Below are 14353 nucleotides of genomic sequence, written 5' to 3'. Positions count from 1 at the left end.
AGTTTTTCCCCGCCAAGCTTTAAAATATGGAAATTGATTTTAACCCAGATTTTCAATAGAGTTTCTGTGCTAGCCTGCTGCTACTGACGGCGCTAGCGGTTACTAAATTTGCTAAATTGAATGCTAAATTTATTTTACTGAATATATTTTAATAACATTACAACGTCGATTGTGTAAAAGGAACCTTATAAAGCTGAAAATAGTCACATTAAACTTTCACCAGAATTTTACAGCTGAAAAAGTCCATTCTAGGCATGGGGCCTAAGATCTTAATATGCACCTTTGTATTTTTAGTTATTCATTTTTTTGCTGTCTTTTGTCTTCACAAAAACACTCAATCTATTTTTCTGTAATAAAACTAATACAAAATAATTGCATTAAAATAGTATTTTTTCTATTCGCAATATACAAAATATGCTAAACTATGTTATTTATAATTTATAGAAACTATTATTAATTTGGGGGGCAACGTGGTGGCACAGTGGGTTAGCACTGTCACCTCACAGCAAGAAGGTCGCTGGTTCAAGTGTCAACTTTTGGCATTTCTGTGTGGAGTTTGCATCTCCCCGTGTTCGTGTGGGTTTCCTCCGGGTGCTCCAGTTTCCCCACAGTCCAAAGACATGTGGTACAGGTGAATTGGGCAAGCCAAAATTGTCTGTTGTGTATGAGTGTGTATGGATGTTTCACAGAGATGGGTTGCAACTGGAAGGGCATCTGCTGCGCAAATATGCTGGTTGGCGGTTCATTCCACTGTGGCGACCCCAGCTTAATAAAGAGACTAAGCCGACAAGAAAATGAATGCATGAATGAATATTGTAAATTTTTATTATAATTAGTTTTTGATCAAAATCTGCTCTATAGCTTCTTATTCTGCAAAGTGTGCATAATCGAAAATACTTTATATTTAAACTTAATATCACCAATCATTAATTAGCAATTGGCACCATGGTAACTGACCACGGTGCATCTCGCGTGTTTGGTCTTAATTATTTTTGACCAATTTAACATTACAAGCATCATGTTGTGTTTGTGCGCACACTTGCAGTGTTTCCATCTTTGAACTTCGTCTTTAGTCTTCGGTCATAAATATATCATGTTTAATACAGTCTTCATTCATTCATTCATTCATTTTCTTTTTCACTTAGTCCCTTCATTAATCTGGGGTTGCCACTGCGGAATGAACTGCCAACTTATCCAGCATATGTTTTACGCAGTAGATGCCCTTGCAGCTGCAACCCATCACTGGGAAACATCCATACACACTCACATTCACATACACACACACTATGGACAATTTTTAGCTTACCCAATTCACCTATAGCGCATGTCTTTGGACTGTGGGGGAAACCGGAGCACCCAGAGGAAACCCAAGCGATCCTGGTGAGCACATGCAAACTCAACACAGAAACACCAACTGACCCGGCCAAGGCTCAAACCAGCGACCTTCAAATATCAGGTGAGTGGTCAGAAGGCAGGCAGCAGACAGGAGTAAAACAAGAAAACAAGGCTAGGGTCTAACACGGCAAGGCAAACCAAGAAAACTGCTTCATAATGTTCACAATTCAGTTCAACAAGACTGAGCAACTTCTGTGTGTTTGTGTGCTGACTTTATAGTCCTTGTAATCAGTTCCTGAGCGGCTTCAGCTGTGAGTGTTTGCAATCAGACAGGATCTAGGCCAGGTGTGTGAGTGGTGCATGACTGGACCTTGTAGTTCTCTTGCTGGCTGATTTGTAGTTCTCCAGTATGCATGGGCTAGATCGCTAGTGACTGTGACAGCTGGCTCTTATTCTATTATATGTAGAGTGTAAATCAACACCACTTTGTTGCCATTATAACGTAAAATTAAATTTAGGGATGTCCCGATCTGCTTTTTATGACCAAGTCCATAACCAGTCACTAATAAAGGGACTAAGCCGAAAAGAAAATTAATATATACTTATATATATATATGTTCGAGTCCTGAATGGGAGGTAACATCCGATTCTGATCAAGTCTGATACCGCGTGATCGAGCCTGATTTCCGATCACGTGATCGGATCTGGATATCCCTTATTAAAATCATTCAATGAGTGCAAGCTATTAATATTCTTCAGAGGGGTTGGGGAAACTACCCCTTTAACTAACTCATTTAATTCTCAATATTTTTCTGTCACAGAAGTCAATGTTAAAATTTGTATATTGAATTTGTTTCGACATCATTCTGCACCCTCAGGGGACATCATTATAACATTCTTAAAGACATCTAAAAGACATTGAACATGTTTGCTTAGTTAATTCAACCATGGCTGTTTAGATTCTCCTTGTGTAAAAATGTAAGTGGTTTTAGCAGTTTTCTATTAAAGTCAACTATTTGGGTTTACTGTGAGATTACAGATTGCAGAGCAGTGTTGAAAAAAACATTGAATTCACAGAGGGAAGGTTGAAACCTAATGATGAATTTTCATCAGGTCTGCACCTTCAGATAATAAAAACCCATTCAAAACAATGAGATGAAAGTGTTTGCTTTACTTCTGACTCTTCATTTCTCATGGTAGTTGTTCATTGCCTGCTGTAACTGCATGTTATGATCGAGTTATGATAAGCTATATTGTTCATGGCAAAAAAAAAAAAAAAGACTAGCAGTTAAACACCTTGGCAAAGTGTTTTTCTATTCTTAAATGTTAGGATTAATATATTCAAACACTGCAGAAACATCTCCTTCAAAAGCTGAAGGCAAAAATACAGAGAAATAATCACAAAAATAAACAGAAGGATATCAAATATCACTTTCATAATGAGATGGTGTGAAAGCCGTATTGCCCTCTAGCTGTTAAGCATTATATTTGTGTCATTTCTTTATTCTATATTTACACAAAACTTTAGAGTCATTATAATATTTAAAGCACAGTCCCTTAGACGTCCTCAAGTTTCTTTGTCATTCTAATTGGTTTGAACTCTGGCCTACATTTTAAGTAAATAAGCATATACTGGGGGATGTTGGGCCTTTTTCTAACCAATAGCCCATAAATATGACCTTTTGACCAGTTTATGCTGAAGAGAAAATCATTATGGTCAAAAGCTTTACCTACTGGAACCAGTTCATCATGTACCTACATTGGCTTATTTTGTTTTTTGGCTCAGCTGGTAAGTCCTTTTTAATACTATTTAATTAGCTGTTCAGTTAAAAGTGGTTCGTGCATTTGGCATTACAAACTGGCATGTGCTGTAAACTCAGGGATACTTTTATCAGAAGTGTTAGTAACCTGATAGCAGAAACCTTACATTTATTTTAAAATGGCCAGGTTTGAGCACTTCGGTTTGGACACTTGGACTTGTGTTATCATGATCTAATTCATACAATAATATTGTATCGAGGTCAAAAGTTTGGCTTATTTTAAGAGAATGTTGGACAAAATAGACTGCTTTTAATAAGTGTTATAATAAGCTACTTATTTAATAAATTTTTTCTTAACTAAAGCATAGATACGTTTTTATTGCAAGACATCTTACCATGTACTGTATATTTATCTCACAGCACTGGCAGATATATTGACTTGTTTCTAGTCTATCTTCCTTAATCATTCATTAATTTCTCTATACATTTGGTTATTGTTTTCAATCAAAAGTGCCCCTCAGAGGGTAATATAATCTAACCAAAACAATTCAGGTTCACAATATATATATGGTTCATTATTTAATCATTTTCAAAAATGTCTCAAGTGTTTTACTTTTTCTGGAACAAAAGCAGCTTTTTTTTTTTTGTAAAAAAAACATTTTATGGTCAATACTATTAGCCCCCTTTAGCAATATATACATATATATATATATATATATATATATATATATATATATATATATATATATATATATATATATATATATATATATATATATATATATATATATATATTTATATTTATATATATACAGTTGAAATCAGAATTATTAGCCCCCCTGAATTATTCCAATTATTCCATATATATATATATAATTTATTTATTTATTTTTTTTATTTATTTATTATTATTTTTCATATGCTTCTGGTGACATGTGAAATTCAAATGGAGGGCAGGAAGTAAAAAACTGAATGGAATATTATAACATTATTACTACATTTTTATTATCATTAGTAATGTTTGTTTTTTGTTAGTGGACCAGTATATAATAATGCTCTACAATAAAAATTTACTAGTTTTGCTTGCATATATATATATATATATATCCTGCTGAAAAAACAGCATTGAAACCAGCAAGACCAGCATCAAGACCAGCATACCAGCATCAAAACATAACTTACCACAAGCTGTTTTTTTCAGCATATATATATATATATATATATATATATATATATATATATATATATATATATATATATATATATATATATATATAGTCTGTTGAAAATCTTGATTCTGATTGGCTAGAGGGTGTGCATTATTTTTGTTGAAATGCACCAGTAGATCAAGTCGAATCGCAATAAATAATAAATGCGCTTCTCCAAAATGTTTGTAGTAACCATAACAAGTCACACGTGCAGCACAGGAAACTGATGGCGGACGGGAAATCCACAAAATTAGAAAAATACTCATCAATTATGTTTTTAAAGTGAGAATATAGTTATTTTAAAGTCAAATCAGCAGTTTATGTATAAGGATAGCGCGTCTTTAAAAATTTCAGAAGCTCCAGGCAGTCAGCGGCTCCCCTTCTCAATTGAAGCCTTAAATTGGCAGAATCATCTCCCTGCCACTGAATCTCATCTCTTGCTGTTGTTAAAACATGATATATAATTATCCTTTGGTGTATTTGGACTGCTGTGCGTCATGTGGTCCTTCGCCTCCACGTTGTGCATTAAAATCCTTTTACACACGGCAAACCATTGATTATCCCTCAAATATTTATAGTAGTGCTGTCAAATTAATTATCACATACAAAAAAATTATATTTGGATTTATTGAGATTTATTGTTTATTTCTTCCATTTTTCAGTCGGTTTATTGAACTTTTCCCCTTTATGAACAAAAAATTTTGCAAGTCAATATAAGCTGTCCGCTGTTTCTCATTTGATGTTCTGATAGCGATTCCTTTGCAGAAGAATCACTTTCTGCCCTCAATCTGAATTCCACGCGATATCAATAATGTCATGTGCAAACATTTTAATGGCTACAGACCAAAAACCATTGTTATTTAATGACTTGCCTAATTAAGCTAACCTGCATAGTTCACCTAATTAACCTATTTAAGCCTTTCAATGTCACTGTAAGCTGAATACTAATATCTTAGTAAAATATTATGTACTGTCATCTAGGCAAAGATAAAAGGAATAAGACAGGTGTTACAGAAAACATTTTCAAATGTTTGCTCACCGGTTGCATGTTCTCTTATGTGACAGAAACTCTCAACGTGTCAGAAACAGAAACCTATGCTGATATGGACTGCAATGCTCATCCGGATATTTATCGTGAATCTTACACAAACATATATGAAATTGTCCTAAATTTTACAAACAGCAAGGAAACCTACATGCGGCCCTTTATTGATGGCTTTCCTTCATTTGTTTTTGTGGACATGTATGTGACCTCCATTGCAGCTGTGGTATGTATTCAGCTTGACATATCTTGTCATAACTATTAATGATGTGTCAAAAAGTATCATAATTTCACACTGTATTTATCTACAGAATGAAAAGGCCCAAAGCCTCTCAACACAGGTCAAAATGATGACTGTAAGTGTTTTCAAATACCTATTTTACTTTGTTAATTATAGTCAGATTTACACTTCACAGTCCAAATGTCCACATGGCCCACAAAATATATTGTTTTATACACTGTAAAAACTGAAATTGGCAGCTCTGGTTGCCAGAATAATTTGATTAAAAACAAAACAGTATTATGTACAGAATATCTGTGTAAAAACAAATTAATATGCTGTAAAATGTACTGAAATTTACTGTAAGAAACGTTTTTTTTGTGTTCAAACAACAAGTACTGTTACTGTCAGGGTTCTGTCTTTTCTTTCTGGTTAATACTTAGCTTTGTGACAGAACTCCCGTTGTTTTGTCTAGTAGATGGGTTTGAGTTCAACTCTTGTCTGTGTGTCTACGCTCTTGTGTTTTCATGTCTTTGCAGGTGGTTTTTGTTTGTAGCTGGATGCTTTTGTTTTTGTGTGTCTTGCACACGGTTCATGTGGTTATTGGCTGTGTGCTTTTGTGTTGCCTGAGCACATAGCTTTAGGCTTGTTTGAATTCATGCGGCTGCCAGTTGACAAAAGCAGTGCATTCTGGTTAAACAGTTTGTCCGACTGAAAGTTCTTGAATTAAGGTAAGGGCTCTTGGGATCACATACACTTATTTTATTTATTTTATTTTCTCCATATTGCAAGATTTTCTTACTGCAGTCTGTAGCATGATGATGTACTGGATAAGGTTCAATACTTACTGCCAATGGTGGAAACATTACTGAAAAATCACAGACAAGAAAATGTACCATTACTTGCCCAAAAATGTAATGCAAATAAATTAAAAAGTGCCTGTTATAAATACCACTCAGAGTATAAAAAGTAGCCTTTTTTTAAAGCACTCAAGAGTAGTGAGTATAACACTGTGAACGGCTGATGTGTTTACATGCAATTTGTGCAAGTGTGAAAACGTAACATTCGAGACAGTCCTCGATGCAGCCCGCAGCTTGATGACATAGTTCACCAGGTCCACTACGTATTTGACGATCGCCTACACCTACTCCTACCCTAAACCCAACTGTCACAGTAGCATAGGAATTACCTTAGTGGGTGGTGCAAGGTCCACTACGATTGCCAACACCTCCCCCTACCCTAAACCCAACCGTCACAGTAGCATGGGCGTTACCTTAGTGGGCGGTACAAGGTCCACTACGTAGTTGACGATCACCTATACCTCCCCCTACCCTTAACCCAACTGTCACAGTAGCATGGGCGTTACCTTAGTGGGTCGTGCAAGGTCCACTACGATCGCCAACACCTCCCCCTACCCTAAACCCAACTGTCACAGTAGCATGGGCATTACCTTAGTGGGTGGTGCAAGGTCCACTACGATTGCCAACACCTCCCCCTACCCTAAACCCAACCGTCACAGTAGCATGGGCGTTACCTTAGTGGGTGGTACAAGGTCCACTACGTAGTTGACGATCACCTATACCTTCCCCTACCCTTAACCCAACTGTCACAGTAGCATGGGCGTTACCTTAGTGGGCAGTACAAGGTCCACTACGTAGTTGACGATCGCCTACACCTCCCCCTACCCTTAGCCCTACTGTCACAATAGCATAGGCGTTACCTTAGTGGGCGGTACAAGGTCCACTACGTAGTTGACGATCGCCTACACCTCCCCCTACCATTAACCCAACTGTCACAGTACCATGGGAGTTACCTTAGTGGGCGGTACAAGATCCACTACGTAGTTCACGATCGCCTACACCTCCCCCTACCCTAAACCCAACCGTCACAGTAGCATGGGCGTTACCTGAGTGGGCGGTATAAGGTTCAATGTGTAGTTGACGTTCGCCTTCATCATCAAGCTGTGGGCTGCAGCGAGGAAACCTTGTAACATTCTGTCAGAGACAAACTCTGTAAATCCCTCCTCTGACCGGCAGAGGGCACCGTCACCTGAATACTGACTGTCTCATCATCACTCTTCACTACATTTCCCATCAACCCGTACCTGCACTGATTACTGGTCCCCTAGCGTTTATATCCTGTTTTTGCCTTCCTGTTGTGACGCTGCTTTTCTATGTTTGTGATTGTTTGCTGCCTGCCTTTTGGACTGTTTATTCAGATTTCGAACATGGATTGTTTGCTGCCAGCCATGACCCTTAGTCTGTTGTTTGACTCTGATCTTGCTTATCCTTCTTCATCATGTATGCCGGCCTCTGACCACTGCCCCTTTGACTACAAACTTAATAAAAGCCTGCAAAATGGATCCCAATATTTGTGACGAGTCGTTACACATTCTGTAGTGCCTTTAGTTGTTATTTAATGCCATTTGACGATTTCAGTCATCATACAGTAAACATAAAAATCCTTCATCTTCTGGTCAATGACATGCAACATCCATACACACTCACACACTACAGACAATTTTAGCCTACCCAATTCACCTGTACTGCATGTCTTTGGAGGAAAGTAGTGGAGTAAAAGTCATATTTTATCACAACGTCACAGAAATAGAAAATGTTTCTAAATTGGAATTTTTGTGTGCCACGTGTTGTTAGTACATGGTGTAACAGATATATACAAGACTATGTATGTGAGTGGTGTCTATATAGTGTGTGTAATCGGTGTAATGGTCTGCAGCTGTGCGCGTATGTGTTCAGTGTCCAGATTGATGTCAGCTGTAGCAGATAGTCAAAGTCTGAATCTGCGCAAAGCATGTGGGGATGTAGTCCGGGTGAATGGCTGGTGGACGGTACATATAGCTGGAGGGCCCTTTAGTGAGTCCAATTGGGTAGTCCAGCTAATAACTGTGACAATGAAATATAATTCTGAAATTATTATTTATGCATTTGCAGGCTTGGTACAATGGCATTCCATTGTGGACGCACTCCAAAGAATGTGGAATCACAAGATTTCAAGCAAATAAAGGAATGTTTTGGACTCCAGACATTCTTATTAAAGAAAGGTAGGAAATGGCAAATTATGTGTGTACTTTTTTTCCCCTCTCACTTTCATTGTTGAATAGAGGCATAGAAATTGATAGGTAGAAGAAGAGGAACTGGCCTAAGCAAAGTTGTGTCCAAACGCAGTCTTATAAACATATTTAGGAAAATAAAATTGATGTCCTCTGAGAGCGCAGAATGAAAATATATATGATGTCTTTTTTTTTTCTTCAGACACAACTGTAGATGAACTAAACTGAAAACACATTCAGTCTCTCAAAATCTCAGCAGAGGATCATTAAACAAAGGGAATTTTGTAACTAGATTCAACCATAAAAAATGATGGGACTTGGATGTAAAATAGGTGTGAAATGGGCGTAAAATATGAGAGACTCTTGGGAAACACAGGAGTGTTGGCAGGTTTGCCTCAAGAGATAAACTGTACAATGTCATGAAAGACACAACTTTGCTTAGTCAGAAGTCCTTAGTAACATTTATTGAGAACTAGAAATGTTATTGAAATTCTTTTCAGATGTCATCATTGCATTGAAGAGTGGTCAGTCATAATAATCTGTATGGCATTGTTGTTTGTTTAGCATCAAGACAGACTATGGAACAACACCGTCTCCGTATCTACAGTTGCAAATGTGGGAATTTTCAGTCTCCATTGATATTTTAACTCTGACCACGGCTTGCAGGATGGACTTGTACAAGTTTCCCTTCGACACCCAAACCTGCAATATAACATTTCACTCTGCAGTGCACACAAGTACATATATAAAATGACAAAATAAAACATTTTTATTAATGGTGTTTAACAATCTTCTTGATAGAATAGAAATAGCTACAGTTTAACGTTTTTTGATCACTTGTTTTTTTGTTTTTGGACAGATAAGGAGCTTACAATTGATCCACTGTCTAAAGCACAAAATATTACTCAGGATTCCAAGAATCTACTTGCAGCCCAGGGAGAGTGGGAACTCCTTTTAATCAACACTTCTAAGGCTCATGCGACTATTCTAGGGGATTTACAGGATGTCCTGGTATATCAAGTGAGTACAGGGTACCCGGATACTAAAATTTGCCTGGCCATCTTTTGAAACAAATGAGTCATCAACGGGCACAAAACTAGCACATGCACTGAAAACTGAGAATTTGTTTCCAAGGTTCCAGAAACATTCTCATCAGTGATTCTGGTTGAAAACAGAGGGTGTATATCATTAATGTTCAGTGGACACTCAATAAAACCATTTAATGGTCTCTATGTAAGGAAACCTTTAATTTTAGGTAGGGATACCTGGAAGCTCATGTCTTGAACCATTGTGTCATTAAAATCTTGCCTCATTTAAACTGACTCGTTGAGACACAACAGACTAGGCTCATTGGATTAAATCGTTTCTTTAAAATATGAATATGTAAAGAAACTGGATTGTGTCACAAGCATGATATACTTCATTTCCTGTTGCATTTAGGGATTTTAGAATTACTTTACTGATATATGTATATATACACAGTGCTTGATTTGTGAACTGCTAGGTCTCGGAACAGATCGGGGTAACGGATCCAGCATGTTACACGAGGTTGGAGAGGTGTCGTGCACAAAAGCGGAAAGCGGGGTGAGGGGGTTTCGCAGACGAAGGCAAAAGTGAAGAGCGGGGGGTTGTCATGGAAGAAAGTGAAAGTGAACAGCAGACATGGGAGGAGGGCGGTTGAAGGGGGGAGGGAGGATCGGTAAAATCAGGTGCCGGATCAGGTTATATATCAATCAGTTTACAGTTTTTTCTGTTTACATGTCAGATCACCATCAAGAGAAGACCTTTGCTGTATGTTATCAACATAATCATACCAGTGTTCTTCTTCATCGTGCTGGATGTGGCCTCATTCTTCATAAAAGCAGATGGAGCAGACAAGCTGAGCTTTAAAGTGACTTTACTTCTGGCTATTTCTGTGCTGCTGCTGATGCTTAATGATACACTGCCATCTACAGCAGACAGAATTCCTCTGATTGGTGAGTTTTACTTGGCTGGACATGCTCATCTTAATTATTTATTAATTAAAAAACAATTGGGGGTGAAGGGTTCCTATTGGCTGTTCAGATTGTACCATCATCGTCGTTGTGTATGCTGACCATGTGTAACAGAACCAACCTATATAAAGTATATATTTGAAACTTGAAAGACTGGGATTTAAAAAGATGGGCTTAAAAGATGGACTCACTATTTGTGCATCTCCTCCAGAATTAGCCAAGTTACCATGTTGTTAGCAAGAGGTTGTGGGTGTTTTTTCAGTGCTTAAACCTAAGCAGTGTTAGGTTCAGGGAGGGAAGGAACAGCACTCTCTTCCACTATCAATGGTCACAATTAAGCTGCCCTCAAGCAAGAAAACTAATCTCCACATCCCTCCAAAGTGCTAATGGCTGTCCGCTAGTCTGTCTAAATTGGATGGGTTAAATGTAAATACCATTACTATACACATTACTATTCTTGGACGTCATGACCAGTACTAGACCAGGTAGAATCTTTCCTCAAGGAATTACTCTGATCTGGCATGGTTGACTAACTTCCCATCAAAACTAAGGCACAATATCTGTCGCCACACCCATGCACAATGCAATTTCTGTTGCGAATCAGTTGCCTGAGTTGTGCAGAAGCTTGAACAGACTGTCCAATTCATCCCAAAACCAATAGCAGATAAGCACAGTGTCCATTCCAGCCCCGGAGTGCAGTCTAGACCAGATTCGCCCCTTGAGCGAAATTCAGCTCAAGAGCATATTGCTGTATTCAGCTTTTCAATTCAATCCATATTTATTTCTACAGAGCTTTTTACAATGTAGATTGTGTCAAAACAGTGCCAATGCGCATCTCCGCAAGTCCCAAACTAAGCAAGCCAGTGGTGACAGTGGTGAGGAACAAACTTCACCAAGTGACGAACGTGAAGGGAAAAACCTAGAAACAATCCAGGCTCAGCTAAGCAAGACCTGGTGTCCTCTAACCAAATGCCTTGTGCGGAGCTAATGCTAGTTAGCATTGTAGCTAATGCTAGTCATCCTTCATGGAGAAGCTGCATGTCTGAGTAGGCTAACCCATGGGATCATTGCCGAGACTGGTCTATCAATGGGGTCTTTCAGGGATCAGTCTCATGCTCTCCACTCATCCATGACCACCACTGCATCTGCTCAGGATACGGGATAGGACCACGATTGAACTGGACAAGTTTGCTGCGCTGTCAATGCTGCCAGAGCACTTTGCCTTGTCTACTCCACTGGCTCTATTCATGGAATAGAGCCCTGTCTACTCCTGTCCAGCCCAAAGACCTGCTATCTCATGTTATGCTGCAAGTCCTGCCAGTTACTGTCCAGCCTATTGCATCTCCTGTTTGTGTATCTGTTTACCTTTTGCATATTAGGCTTAAATCAAGCCTCTTGAATTGCTAGCCCAGTTAAACCTTTGACTTCTCAGACCCCTTAACTCAGCCTGTTCCAACCAAGCCTTTTGCTGTCTTGACAGGGATTTACTGCAGTGTGATTTTCAGTCTCATTGGCATCAGTATTCTGGAGACCATCATTGTAAATTATCTGATGGCTAAAGGAGCTGAGAGGAGATCGGCTGCATTAATGGAAACAACAGCTGCTGTTACTGGACGAGATGGTAAGAATGAACTACTTTTTTCTTTAACAAAGATTCAACAGATTTGCATGTATGATTCAGGGTACACTAAAAGTAACATTTACCTGTGTCTTGTTTTTTATTTCCTCTCATAGATAGTCTTCCAGATTCCATCAGAGATGAGAATGAGATTAATTTTTCATTGTACTGGGTCCGAGTGGCAAGAATCACAGACGTGGCCTTCTTTATTCTATACATAATCACCATTATTGTGTTTCTGTCTGTGCTTGGGAAAAATTGGGTTTCATAAGTGGTGTCTTGTGTGCCATTCCATGCATTTAATACAAACTTTGACTCAGTTTATTTACTCAGAGTACTTCAGAAGGGTTATTGGTAGTAATTGCATTTATACTACACTGTATGTAGAAGAGTGAATAATTAAGACCAATTTACTGTATATTTCTGAATCAAGTCCCCATTGTAGTCGTCCTGCAGTCGCACAACCTTCGCCATACCCTGATGCACACCTCTCAAATAATGTAATTACAAGCAGGGGTGAATTGGCCATTTGGCAATTCTGGCAAATGCCAGAAGGGCCAGACCATTTTTTAAATGTGGGCCAGTCAAAATTTTTATTTATTTATTTTATTTTTTTTATATGTATTGTTTTTACATGCAGGCAGCTTTCATCTCTTGCAAGATGTGAATATTATGATGATAATAGTAATAATAATAATACATGTTCAACATTTGGCCCAATCGGCAACGGGCGTCTGGTTTTGAGATGGGCCGACCTAATCAGAGATTACGAGGATGTAATCAAAATCTGGCAAGAACATCAAATGAACAGTAAGTGCAAAACAAGCGAATTGTCAGAGATTGAACGTAAAAAAGGAGAGACAGTGCCGAAGAGCTCAAAGAAAGCAAAAAAAGCCTCTAAAATCAGATGCTGCCAAATGCATAAAATTCACTAAAATATTCTCGAAAGGGGGAACGCGGTGGTGCAGTGGATAGCGCTGTCGCCCCACAGCAAGAAGGTTGCTGGTTCGAGCGTCAGTTGGCATTTCTGTATGGAGTTTGCATGTTCTCCCTGTGTTCGCATGGGTTTCCTCTTGGTGCTCCGGTTTCCCCCACAAGTCCAAAGACATGCGCTATAGGTGAATTGGGTAGACTAAACTGTCTGTAGTGTATGGGTGTTTCCCAGTGATGGGTTGCAGCTGGAAAGGCATCCGCTGCGTAAAACATATGCTGGATAAGTCGGCGGTTCATTTCGTTGTGGTGACTAAGGCAATAAGAAAATGTATGAATGAAAAGAATGCATGTATAAATTTGTTATAAACGGGTTATGTTCCAGTCACGTACAAGAATAAATGTTTGAATATATATTACATTTGGTACTGCTTAAATTATTTCACCATCTATAAACAAATATAAGTAGTAAATGTGTATGTGCTTGGGTGGGGCTGTCTCGGTGTGCTAATGTAGGCTGATGTGGCTACAGTGCCATGCAGGGCTGATTTTTTTGTCCCAGTCCACCCCTGATAACAGCATACAAGCATTATGATTAAAGTTGTTGACTGTTTGGCTGTTCTTGCCTTTCCTTTCTTACATAAAAGTGAATTTGAGTTACGGTTACAGTAGCATTCAGAGACTCAAATTTATAATAAATTCAATAAATAATTCAAACAAAAAAAGGAAGAACAGAATTCCCCCTGCCTACGGGTGTTTTAGACGTGTTAGTTCAGAGCAACATGGACAGAATGCAAAAGTATAAATGCTCACAAAGCATACCTGTCAACCGTCCCATTTTTCCCAGGAGTCTCCTATATTTCAGACCCATCTGCCGACACCCTCCCGTTTAGTTATTTCTCTCGTAATTTCATTCACCCCAGCCTTCCACCCTCATTCTGAGCTTTTTTGTACAGTCTATAACACCTCGGATCACCAACTTTGGAATAGCATCCGATCGCAATGACTGCCTGAAACCCAGTGCATAGTATAGTTACTTAGCTGTGTTATTCAGACCCCTCACCCCCGACATCTAGACACGTTTCCTGGTTCGTTTGACAAGTGTGAGTGCTCCGAATCGGGCTTTGGCATGGTACACTTGTACTGTGAGTGCAAAGCATGCCTGAGCCCGAAACT

This window comes from Danio aesculapii, chromosome 3 (genome assembly GCF_903798145.1).
Source record: "Danio aesculapii chromosome 3, fDanAes4.1, whole genome shotgun sequence".
NCBI lineage: Eukaryota > Metazoa > Chordata > Actinopteri > Cypriniformes > Danionidae > Danio > Danio aesculapii.
This window is presented reverse-complemented; position numbering follows the sequence as displayed.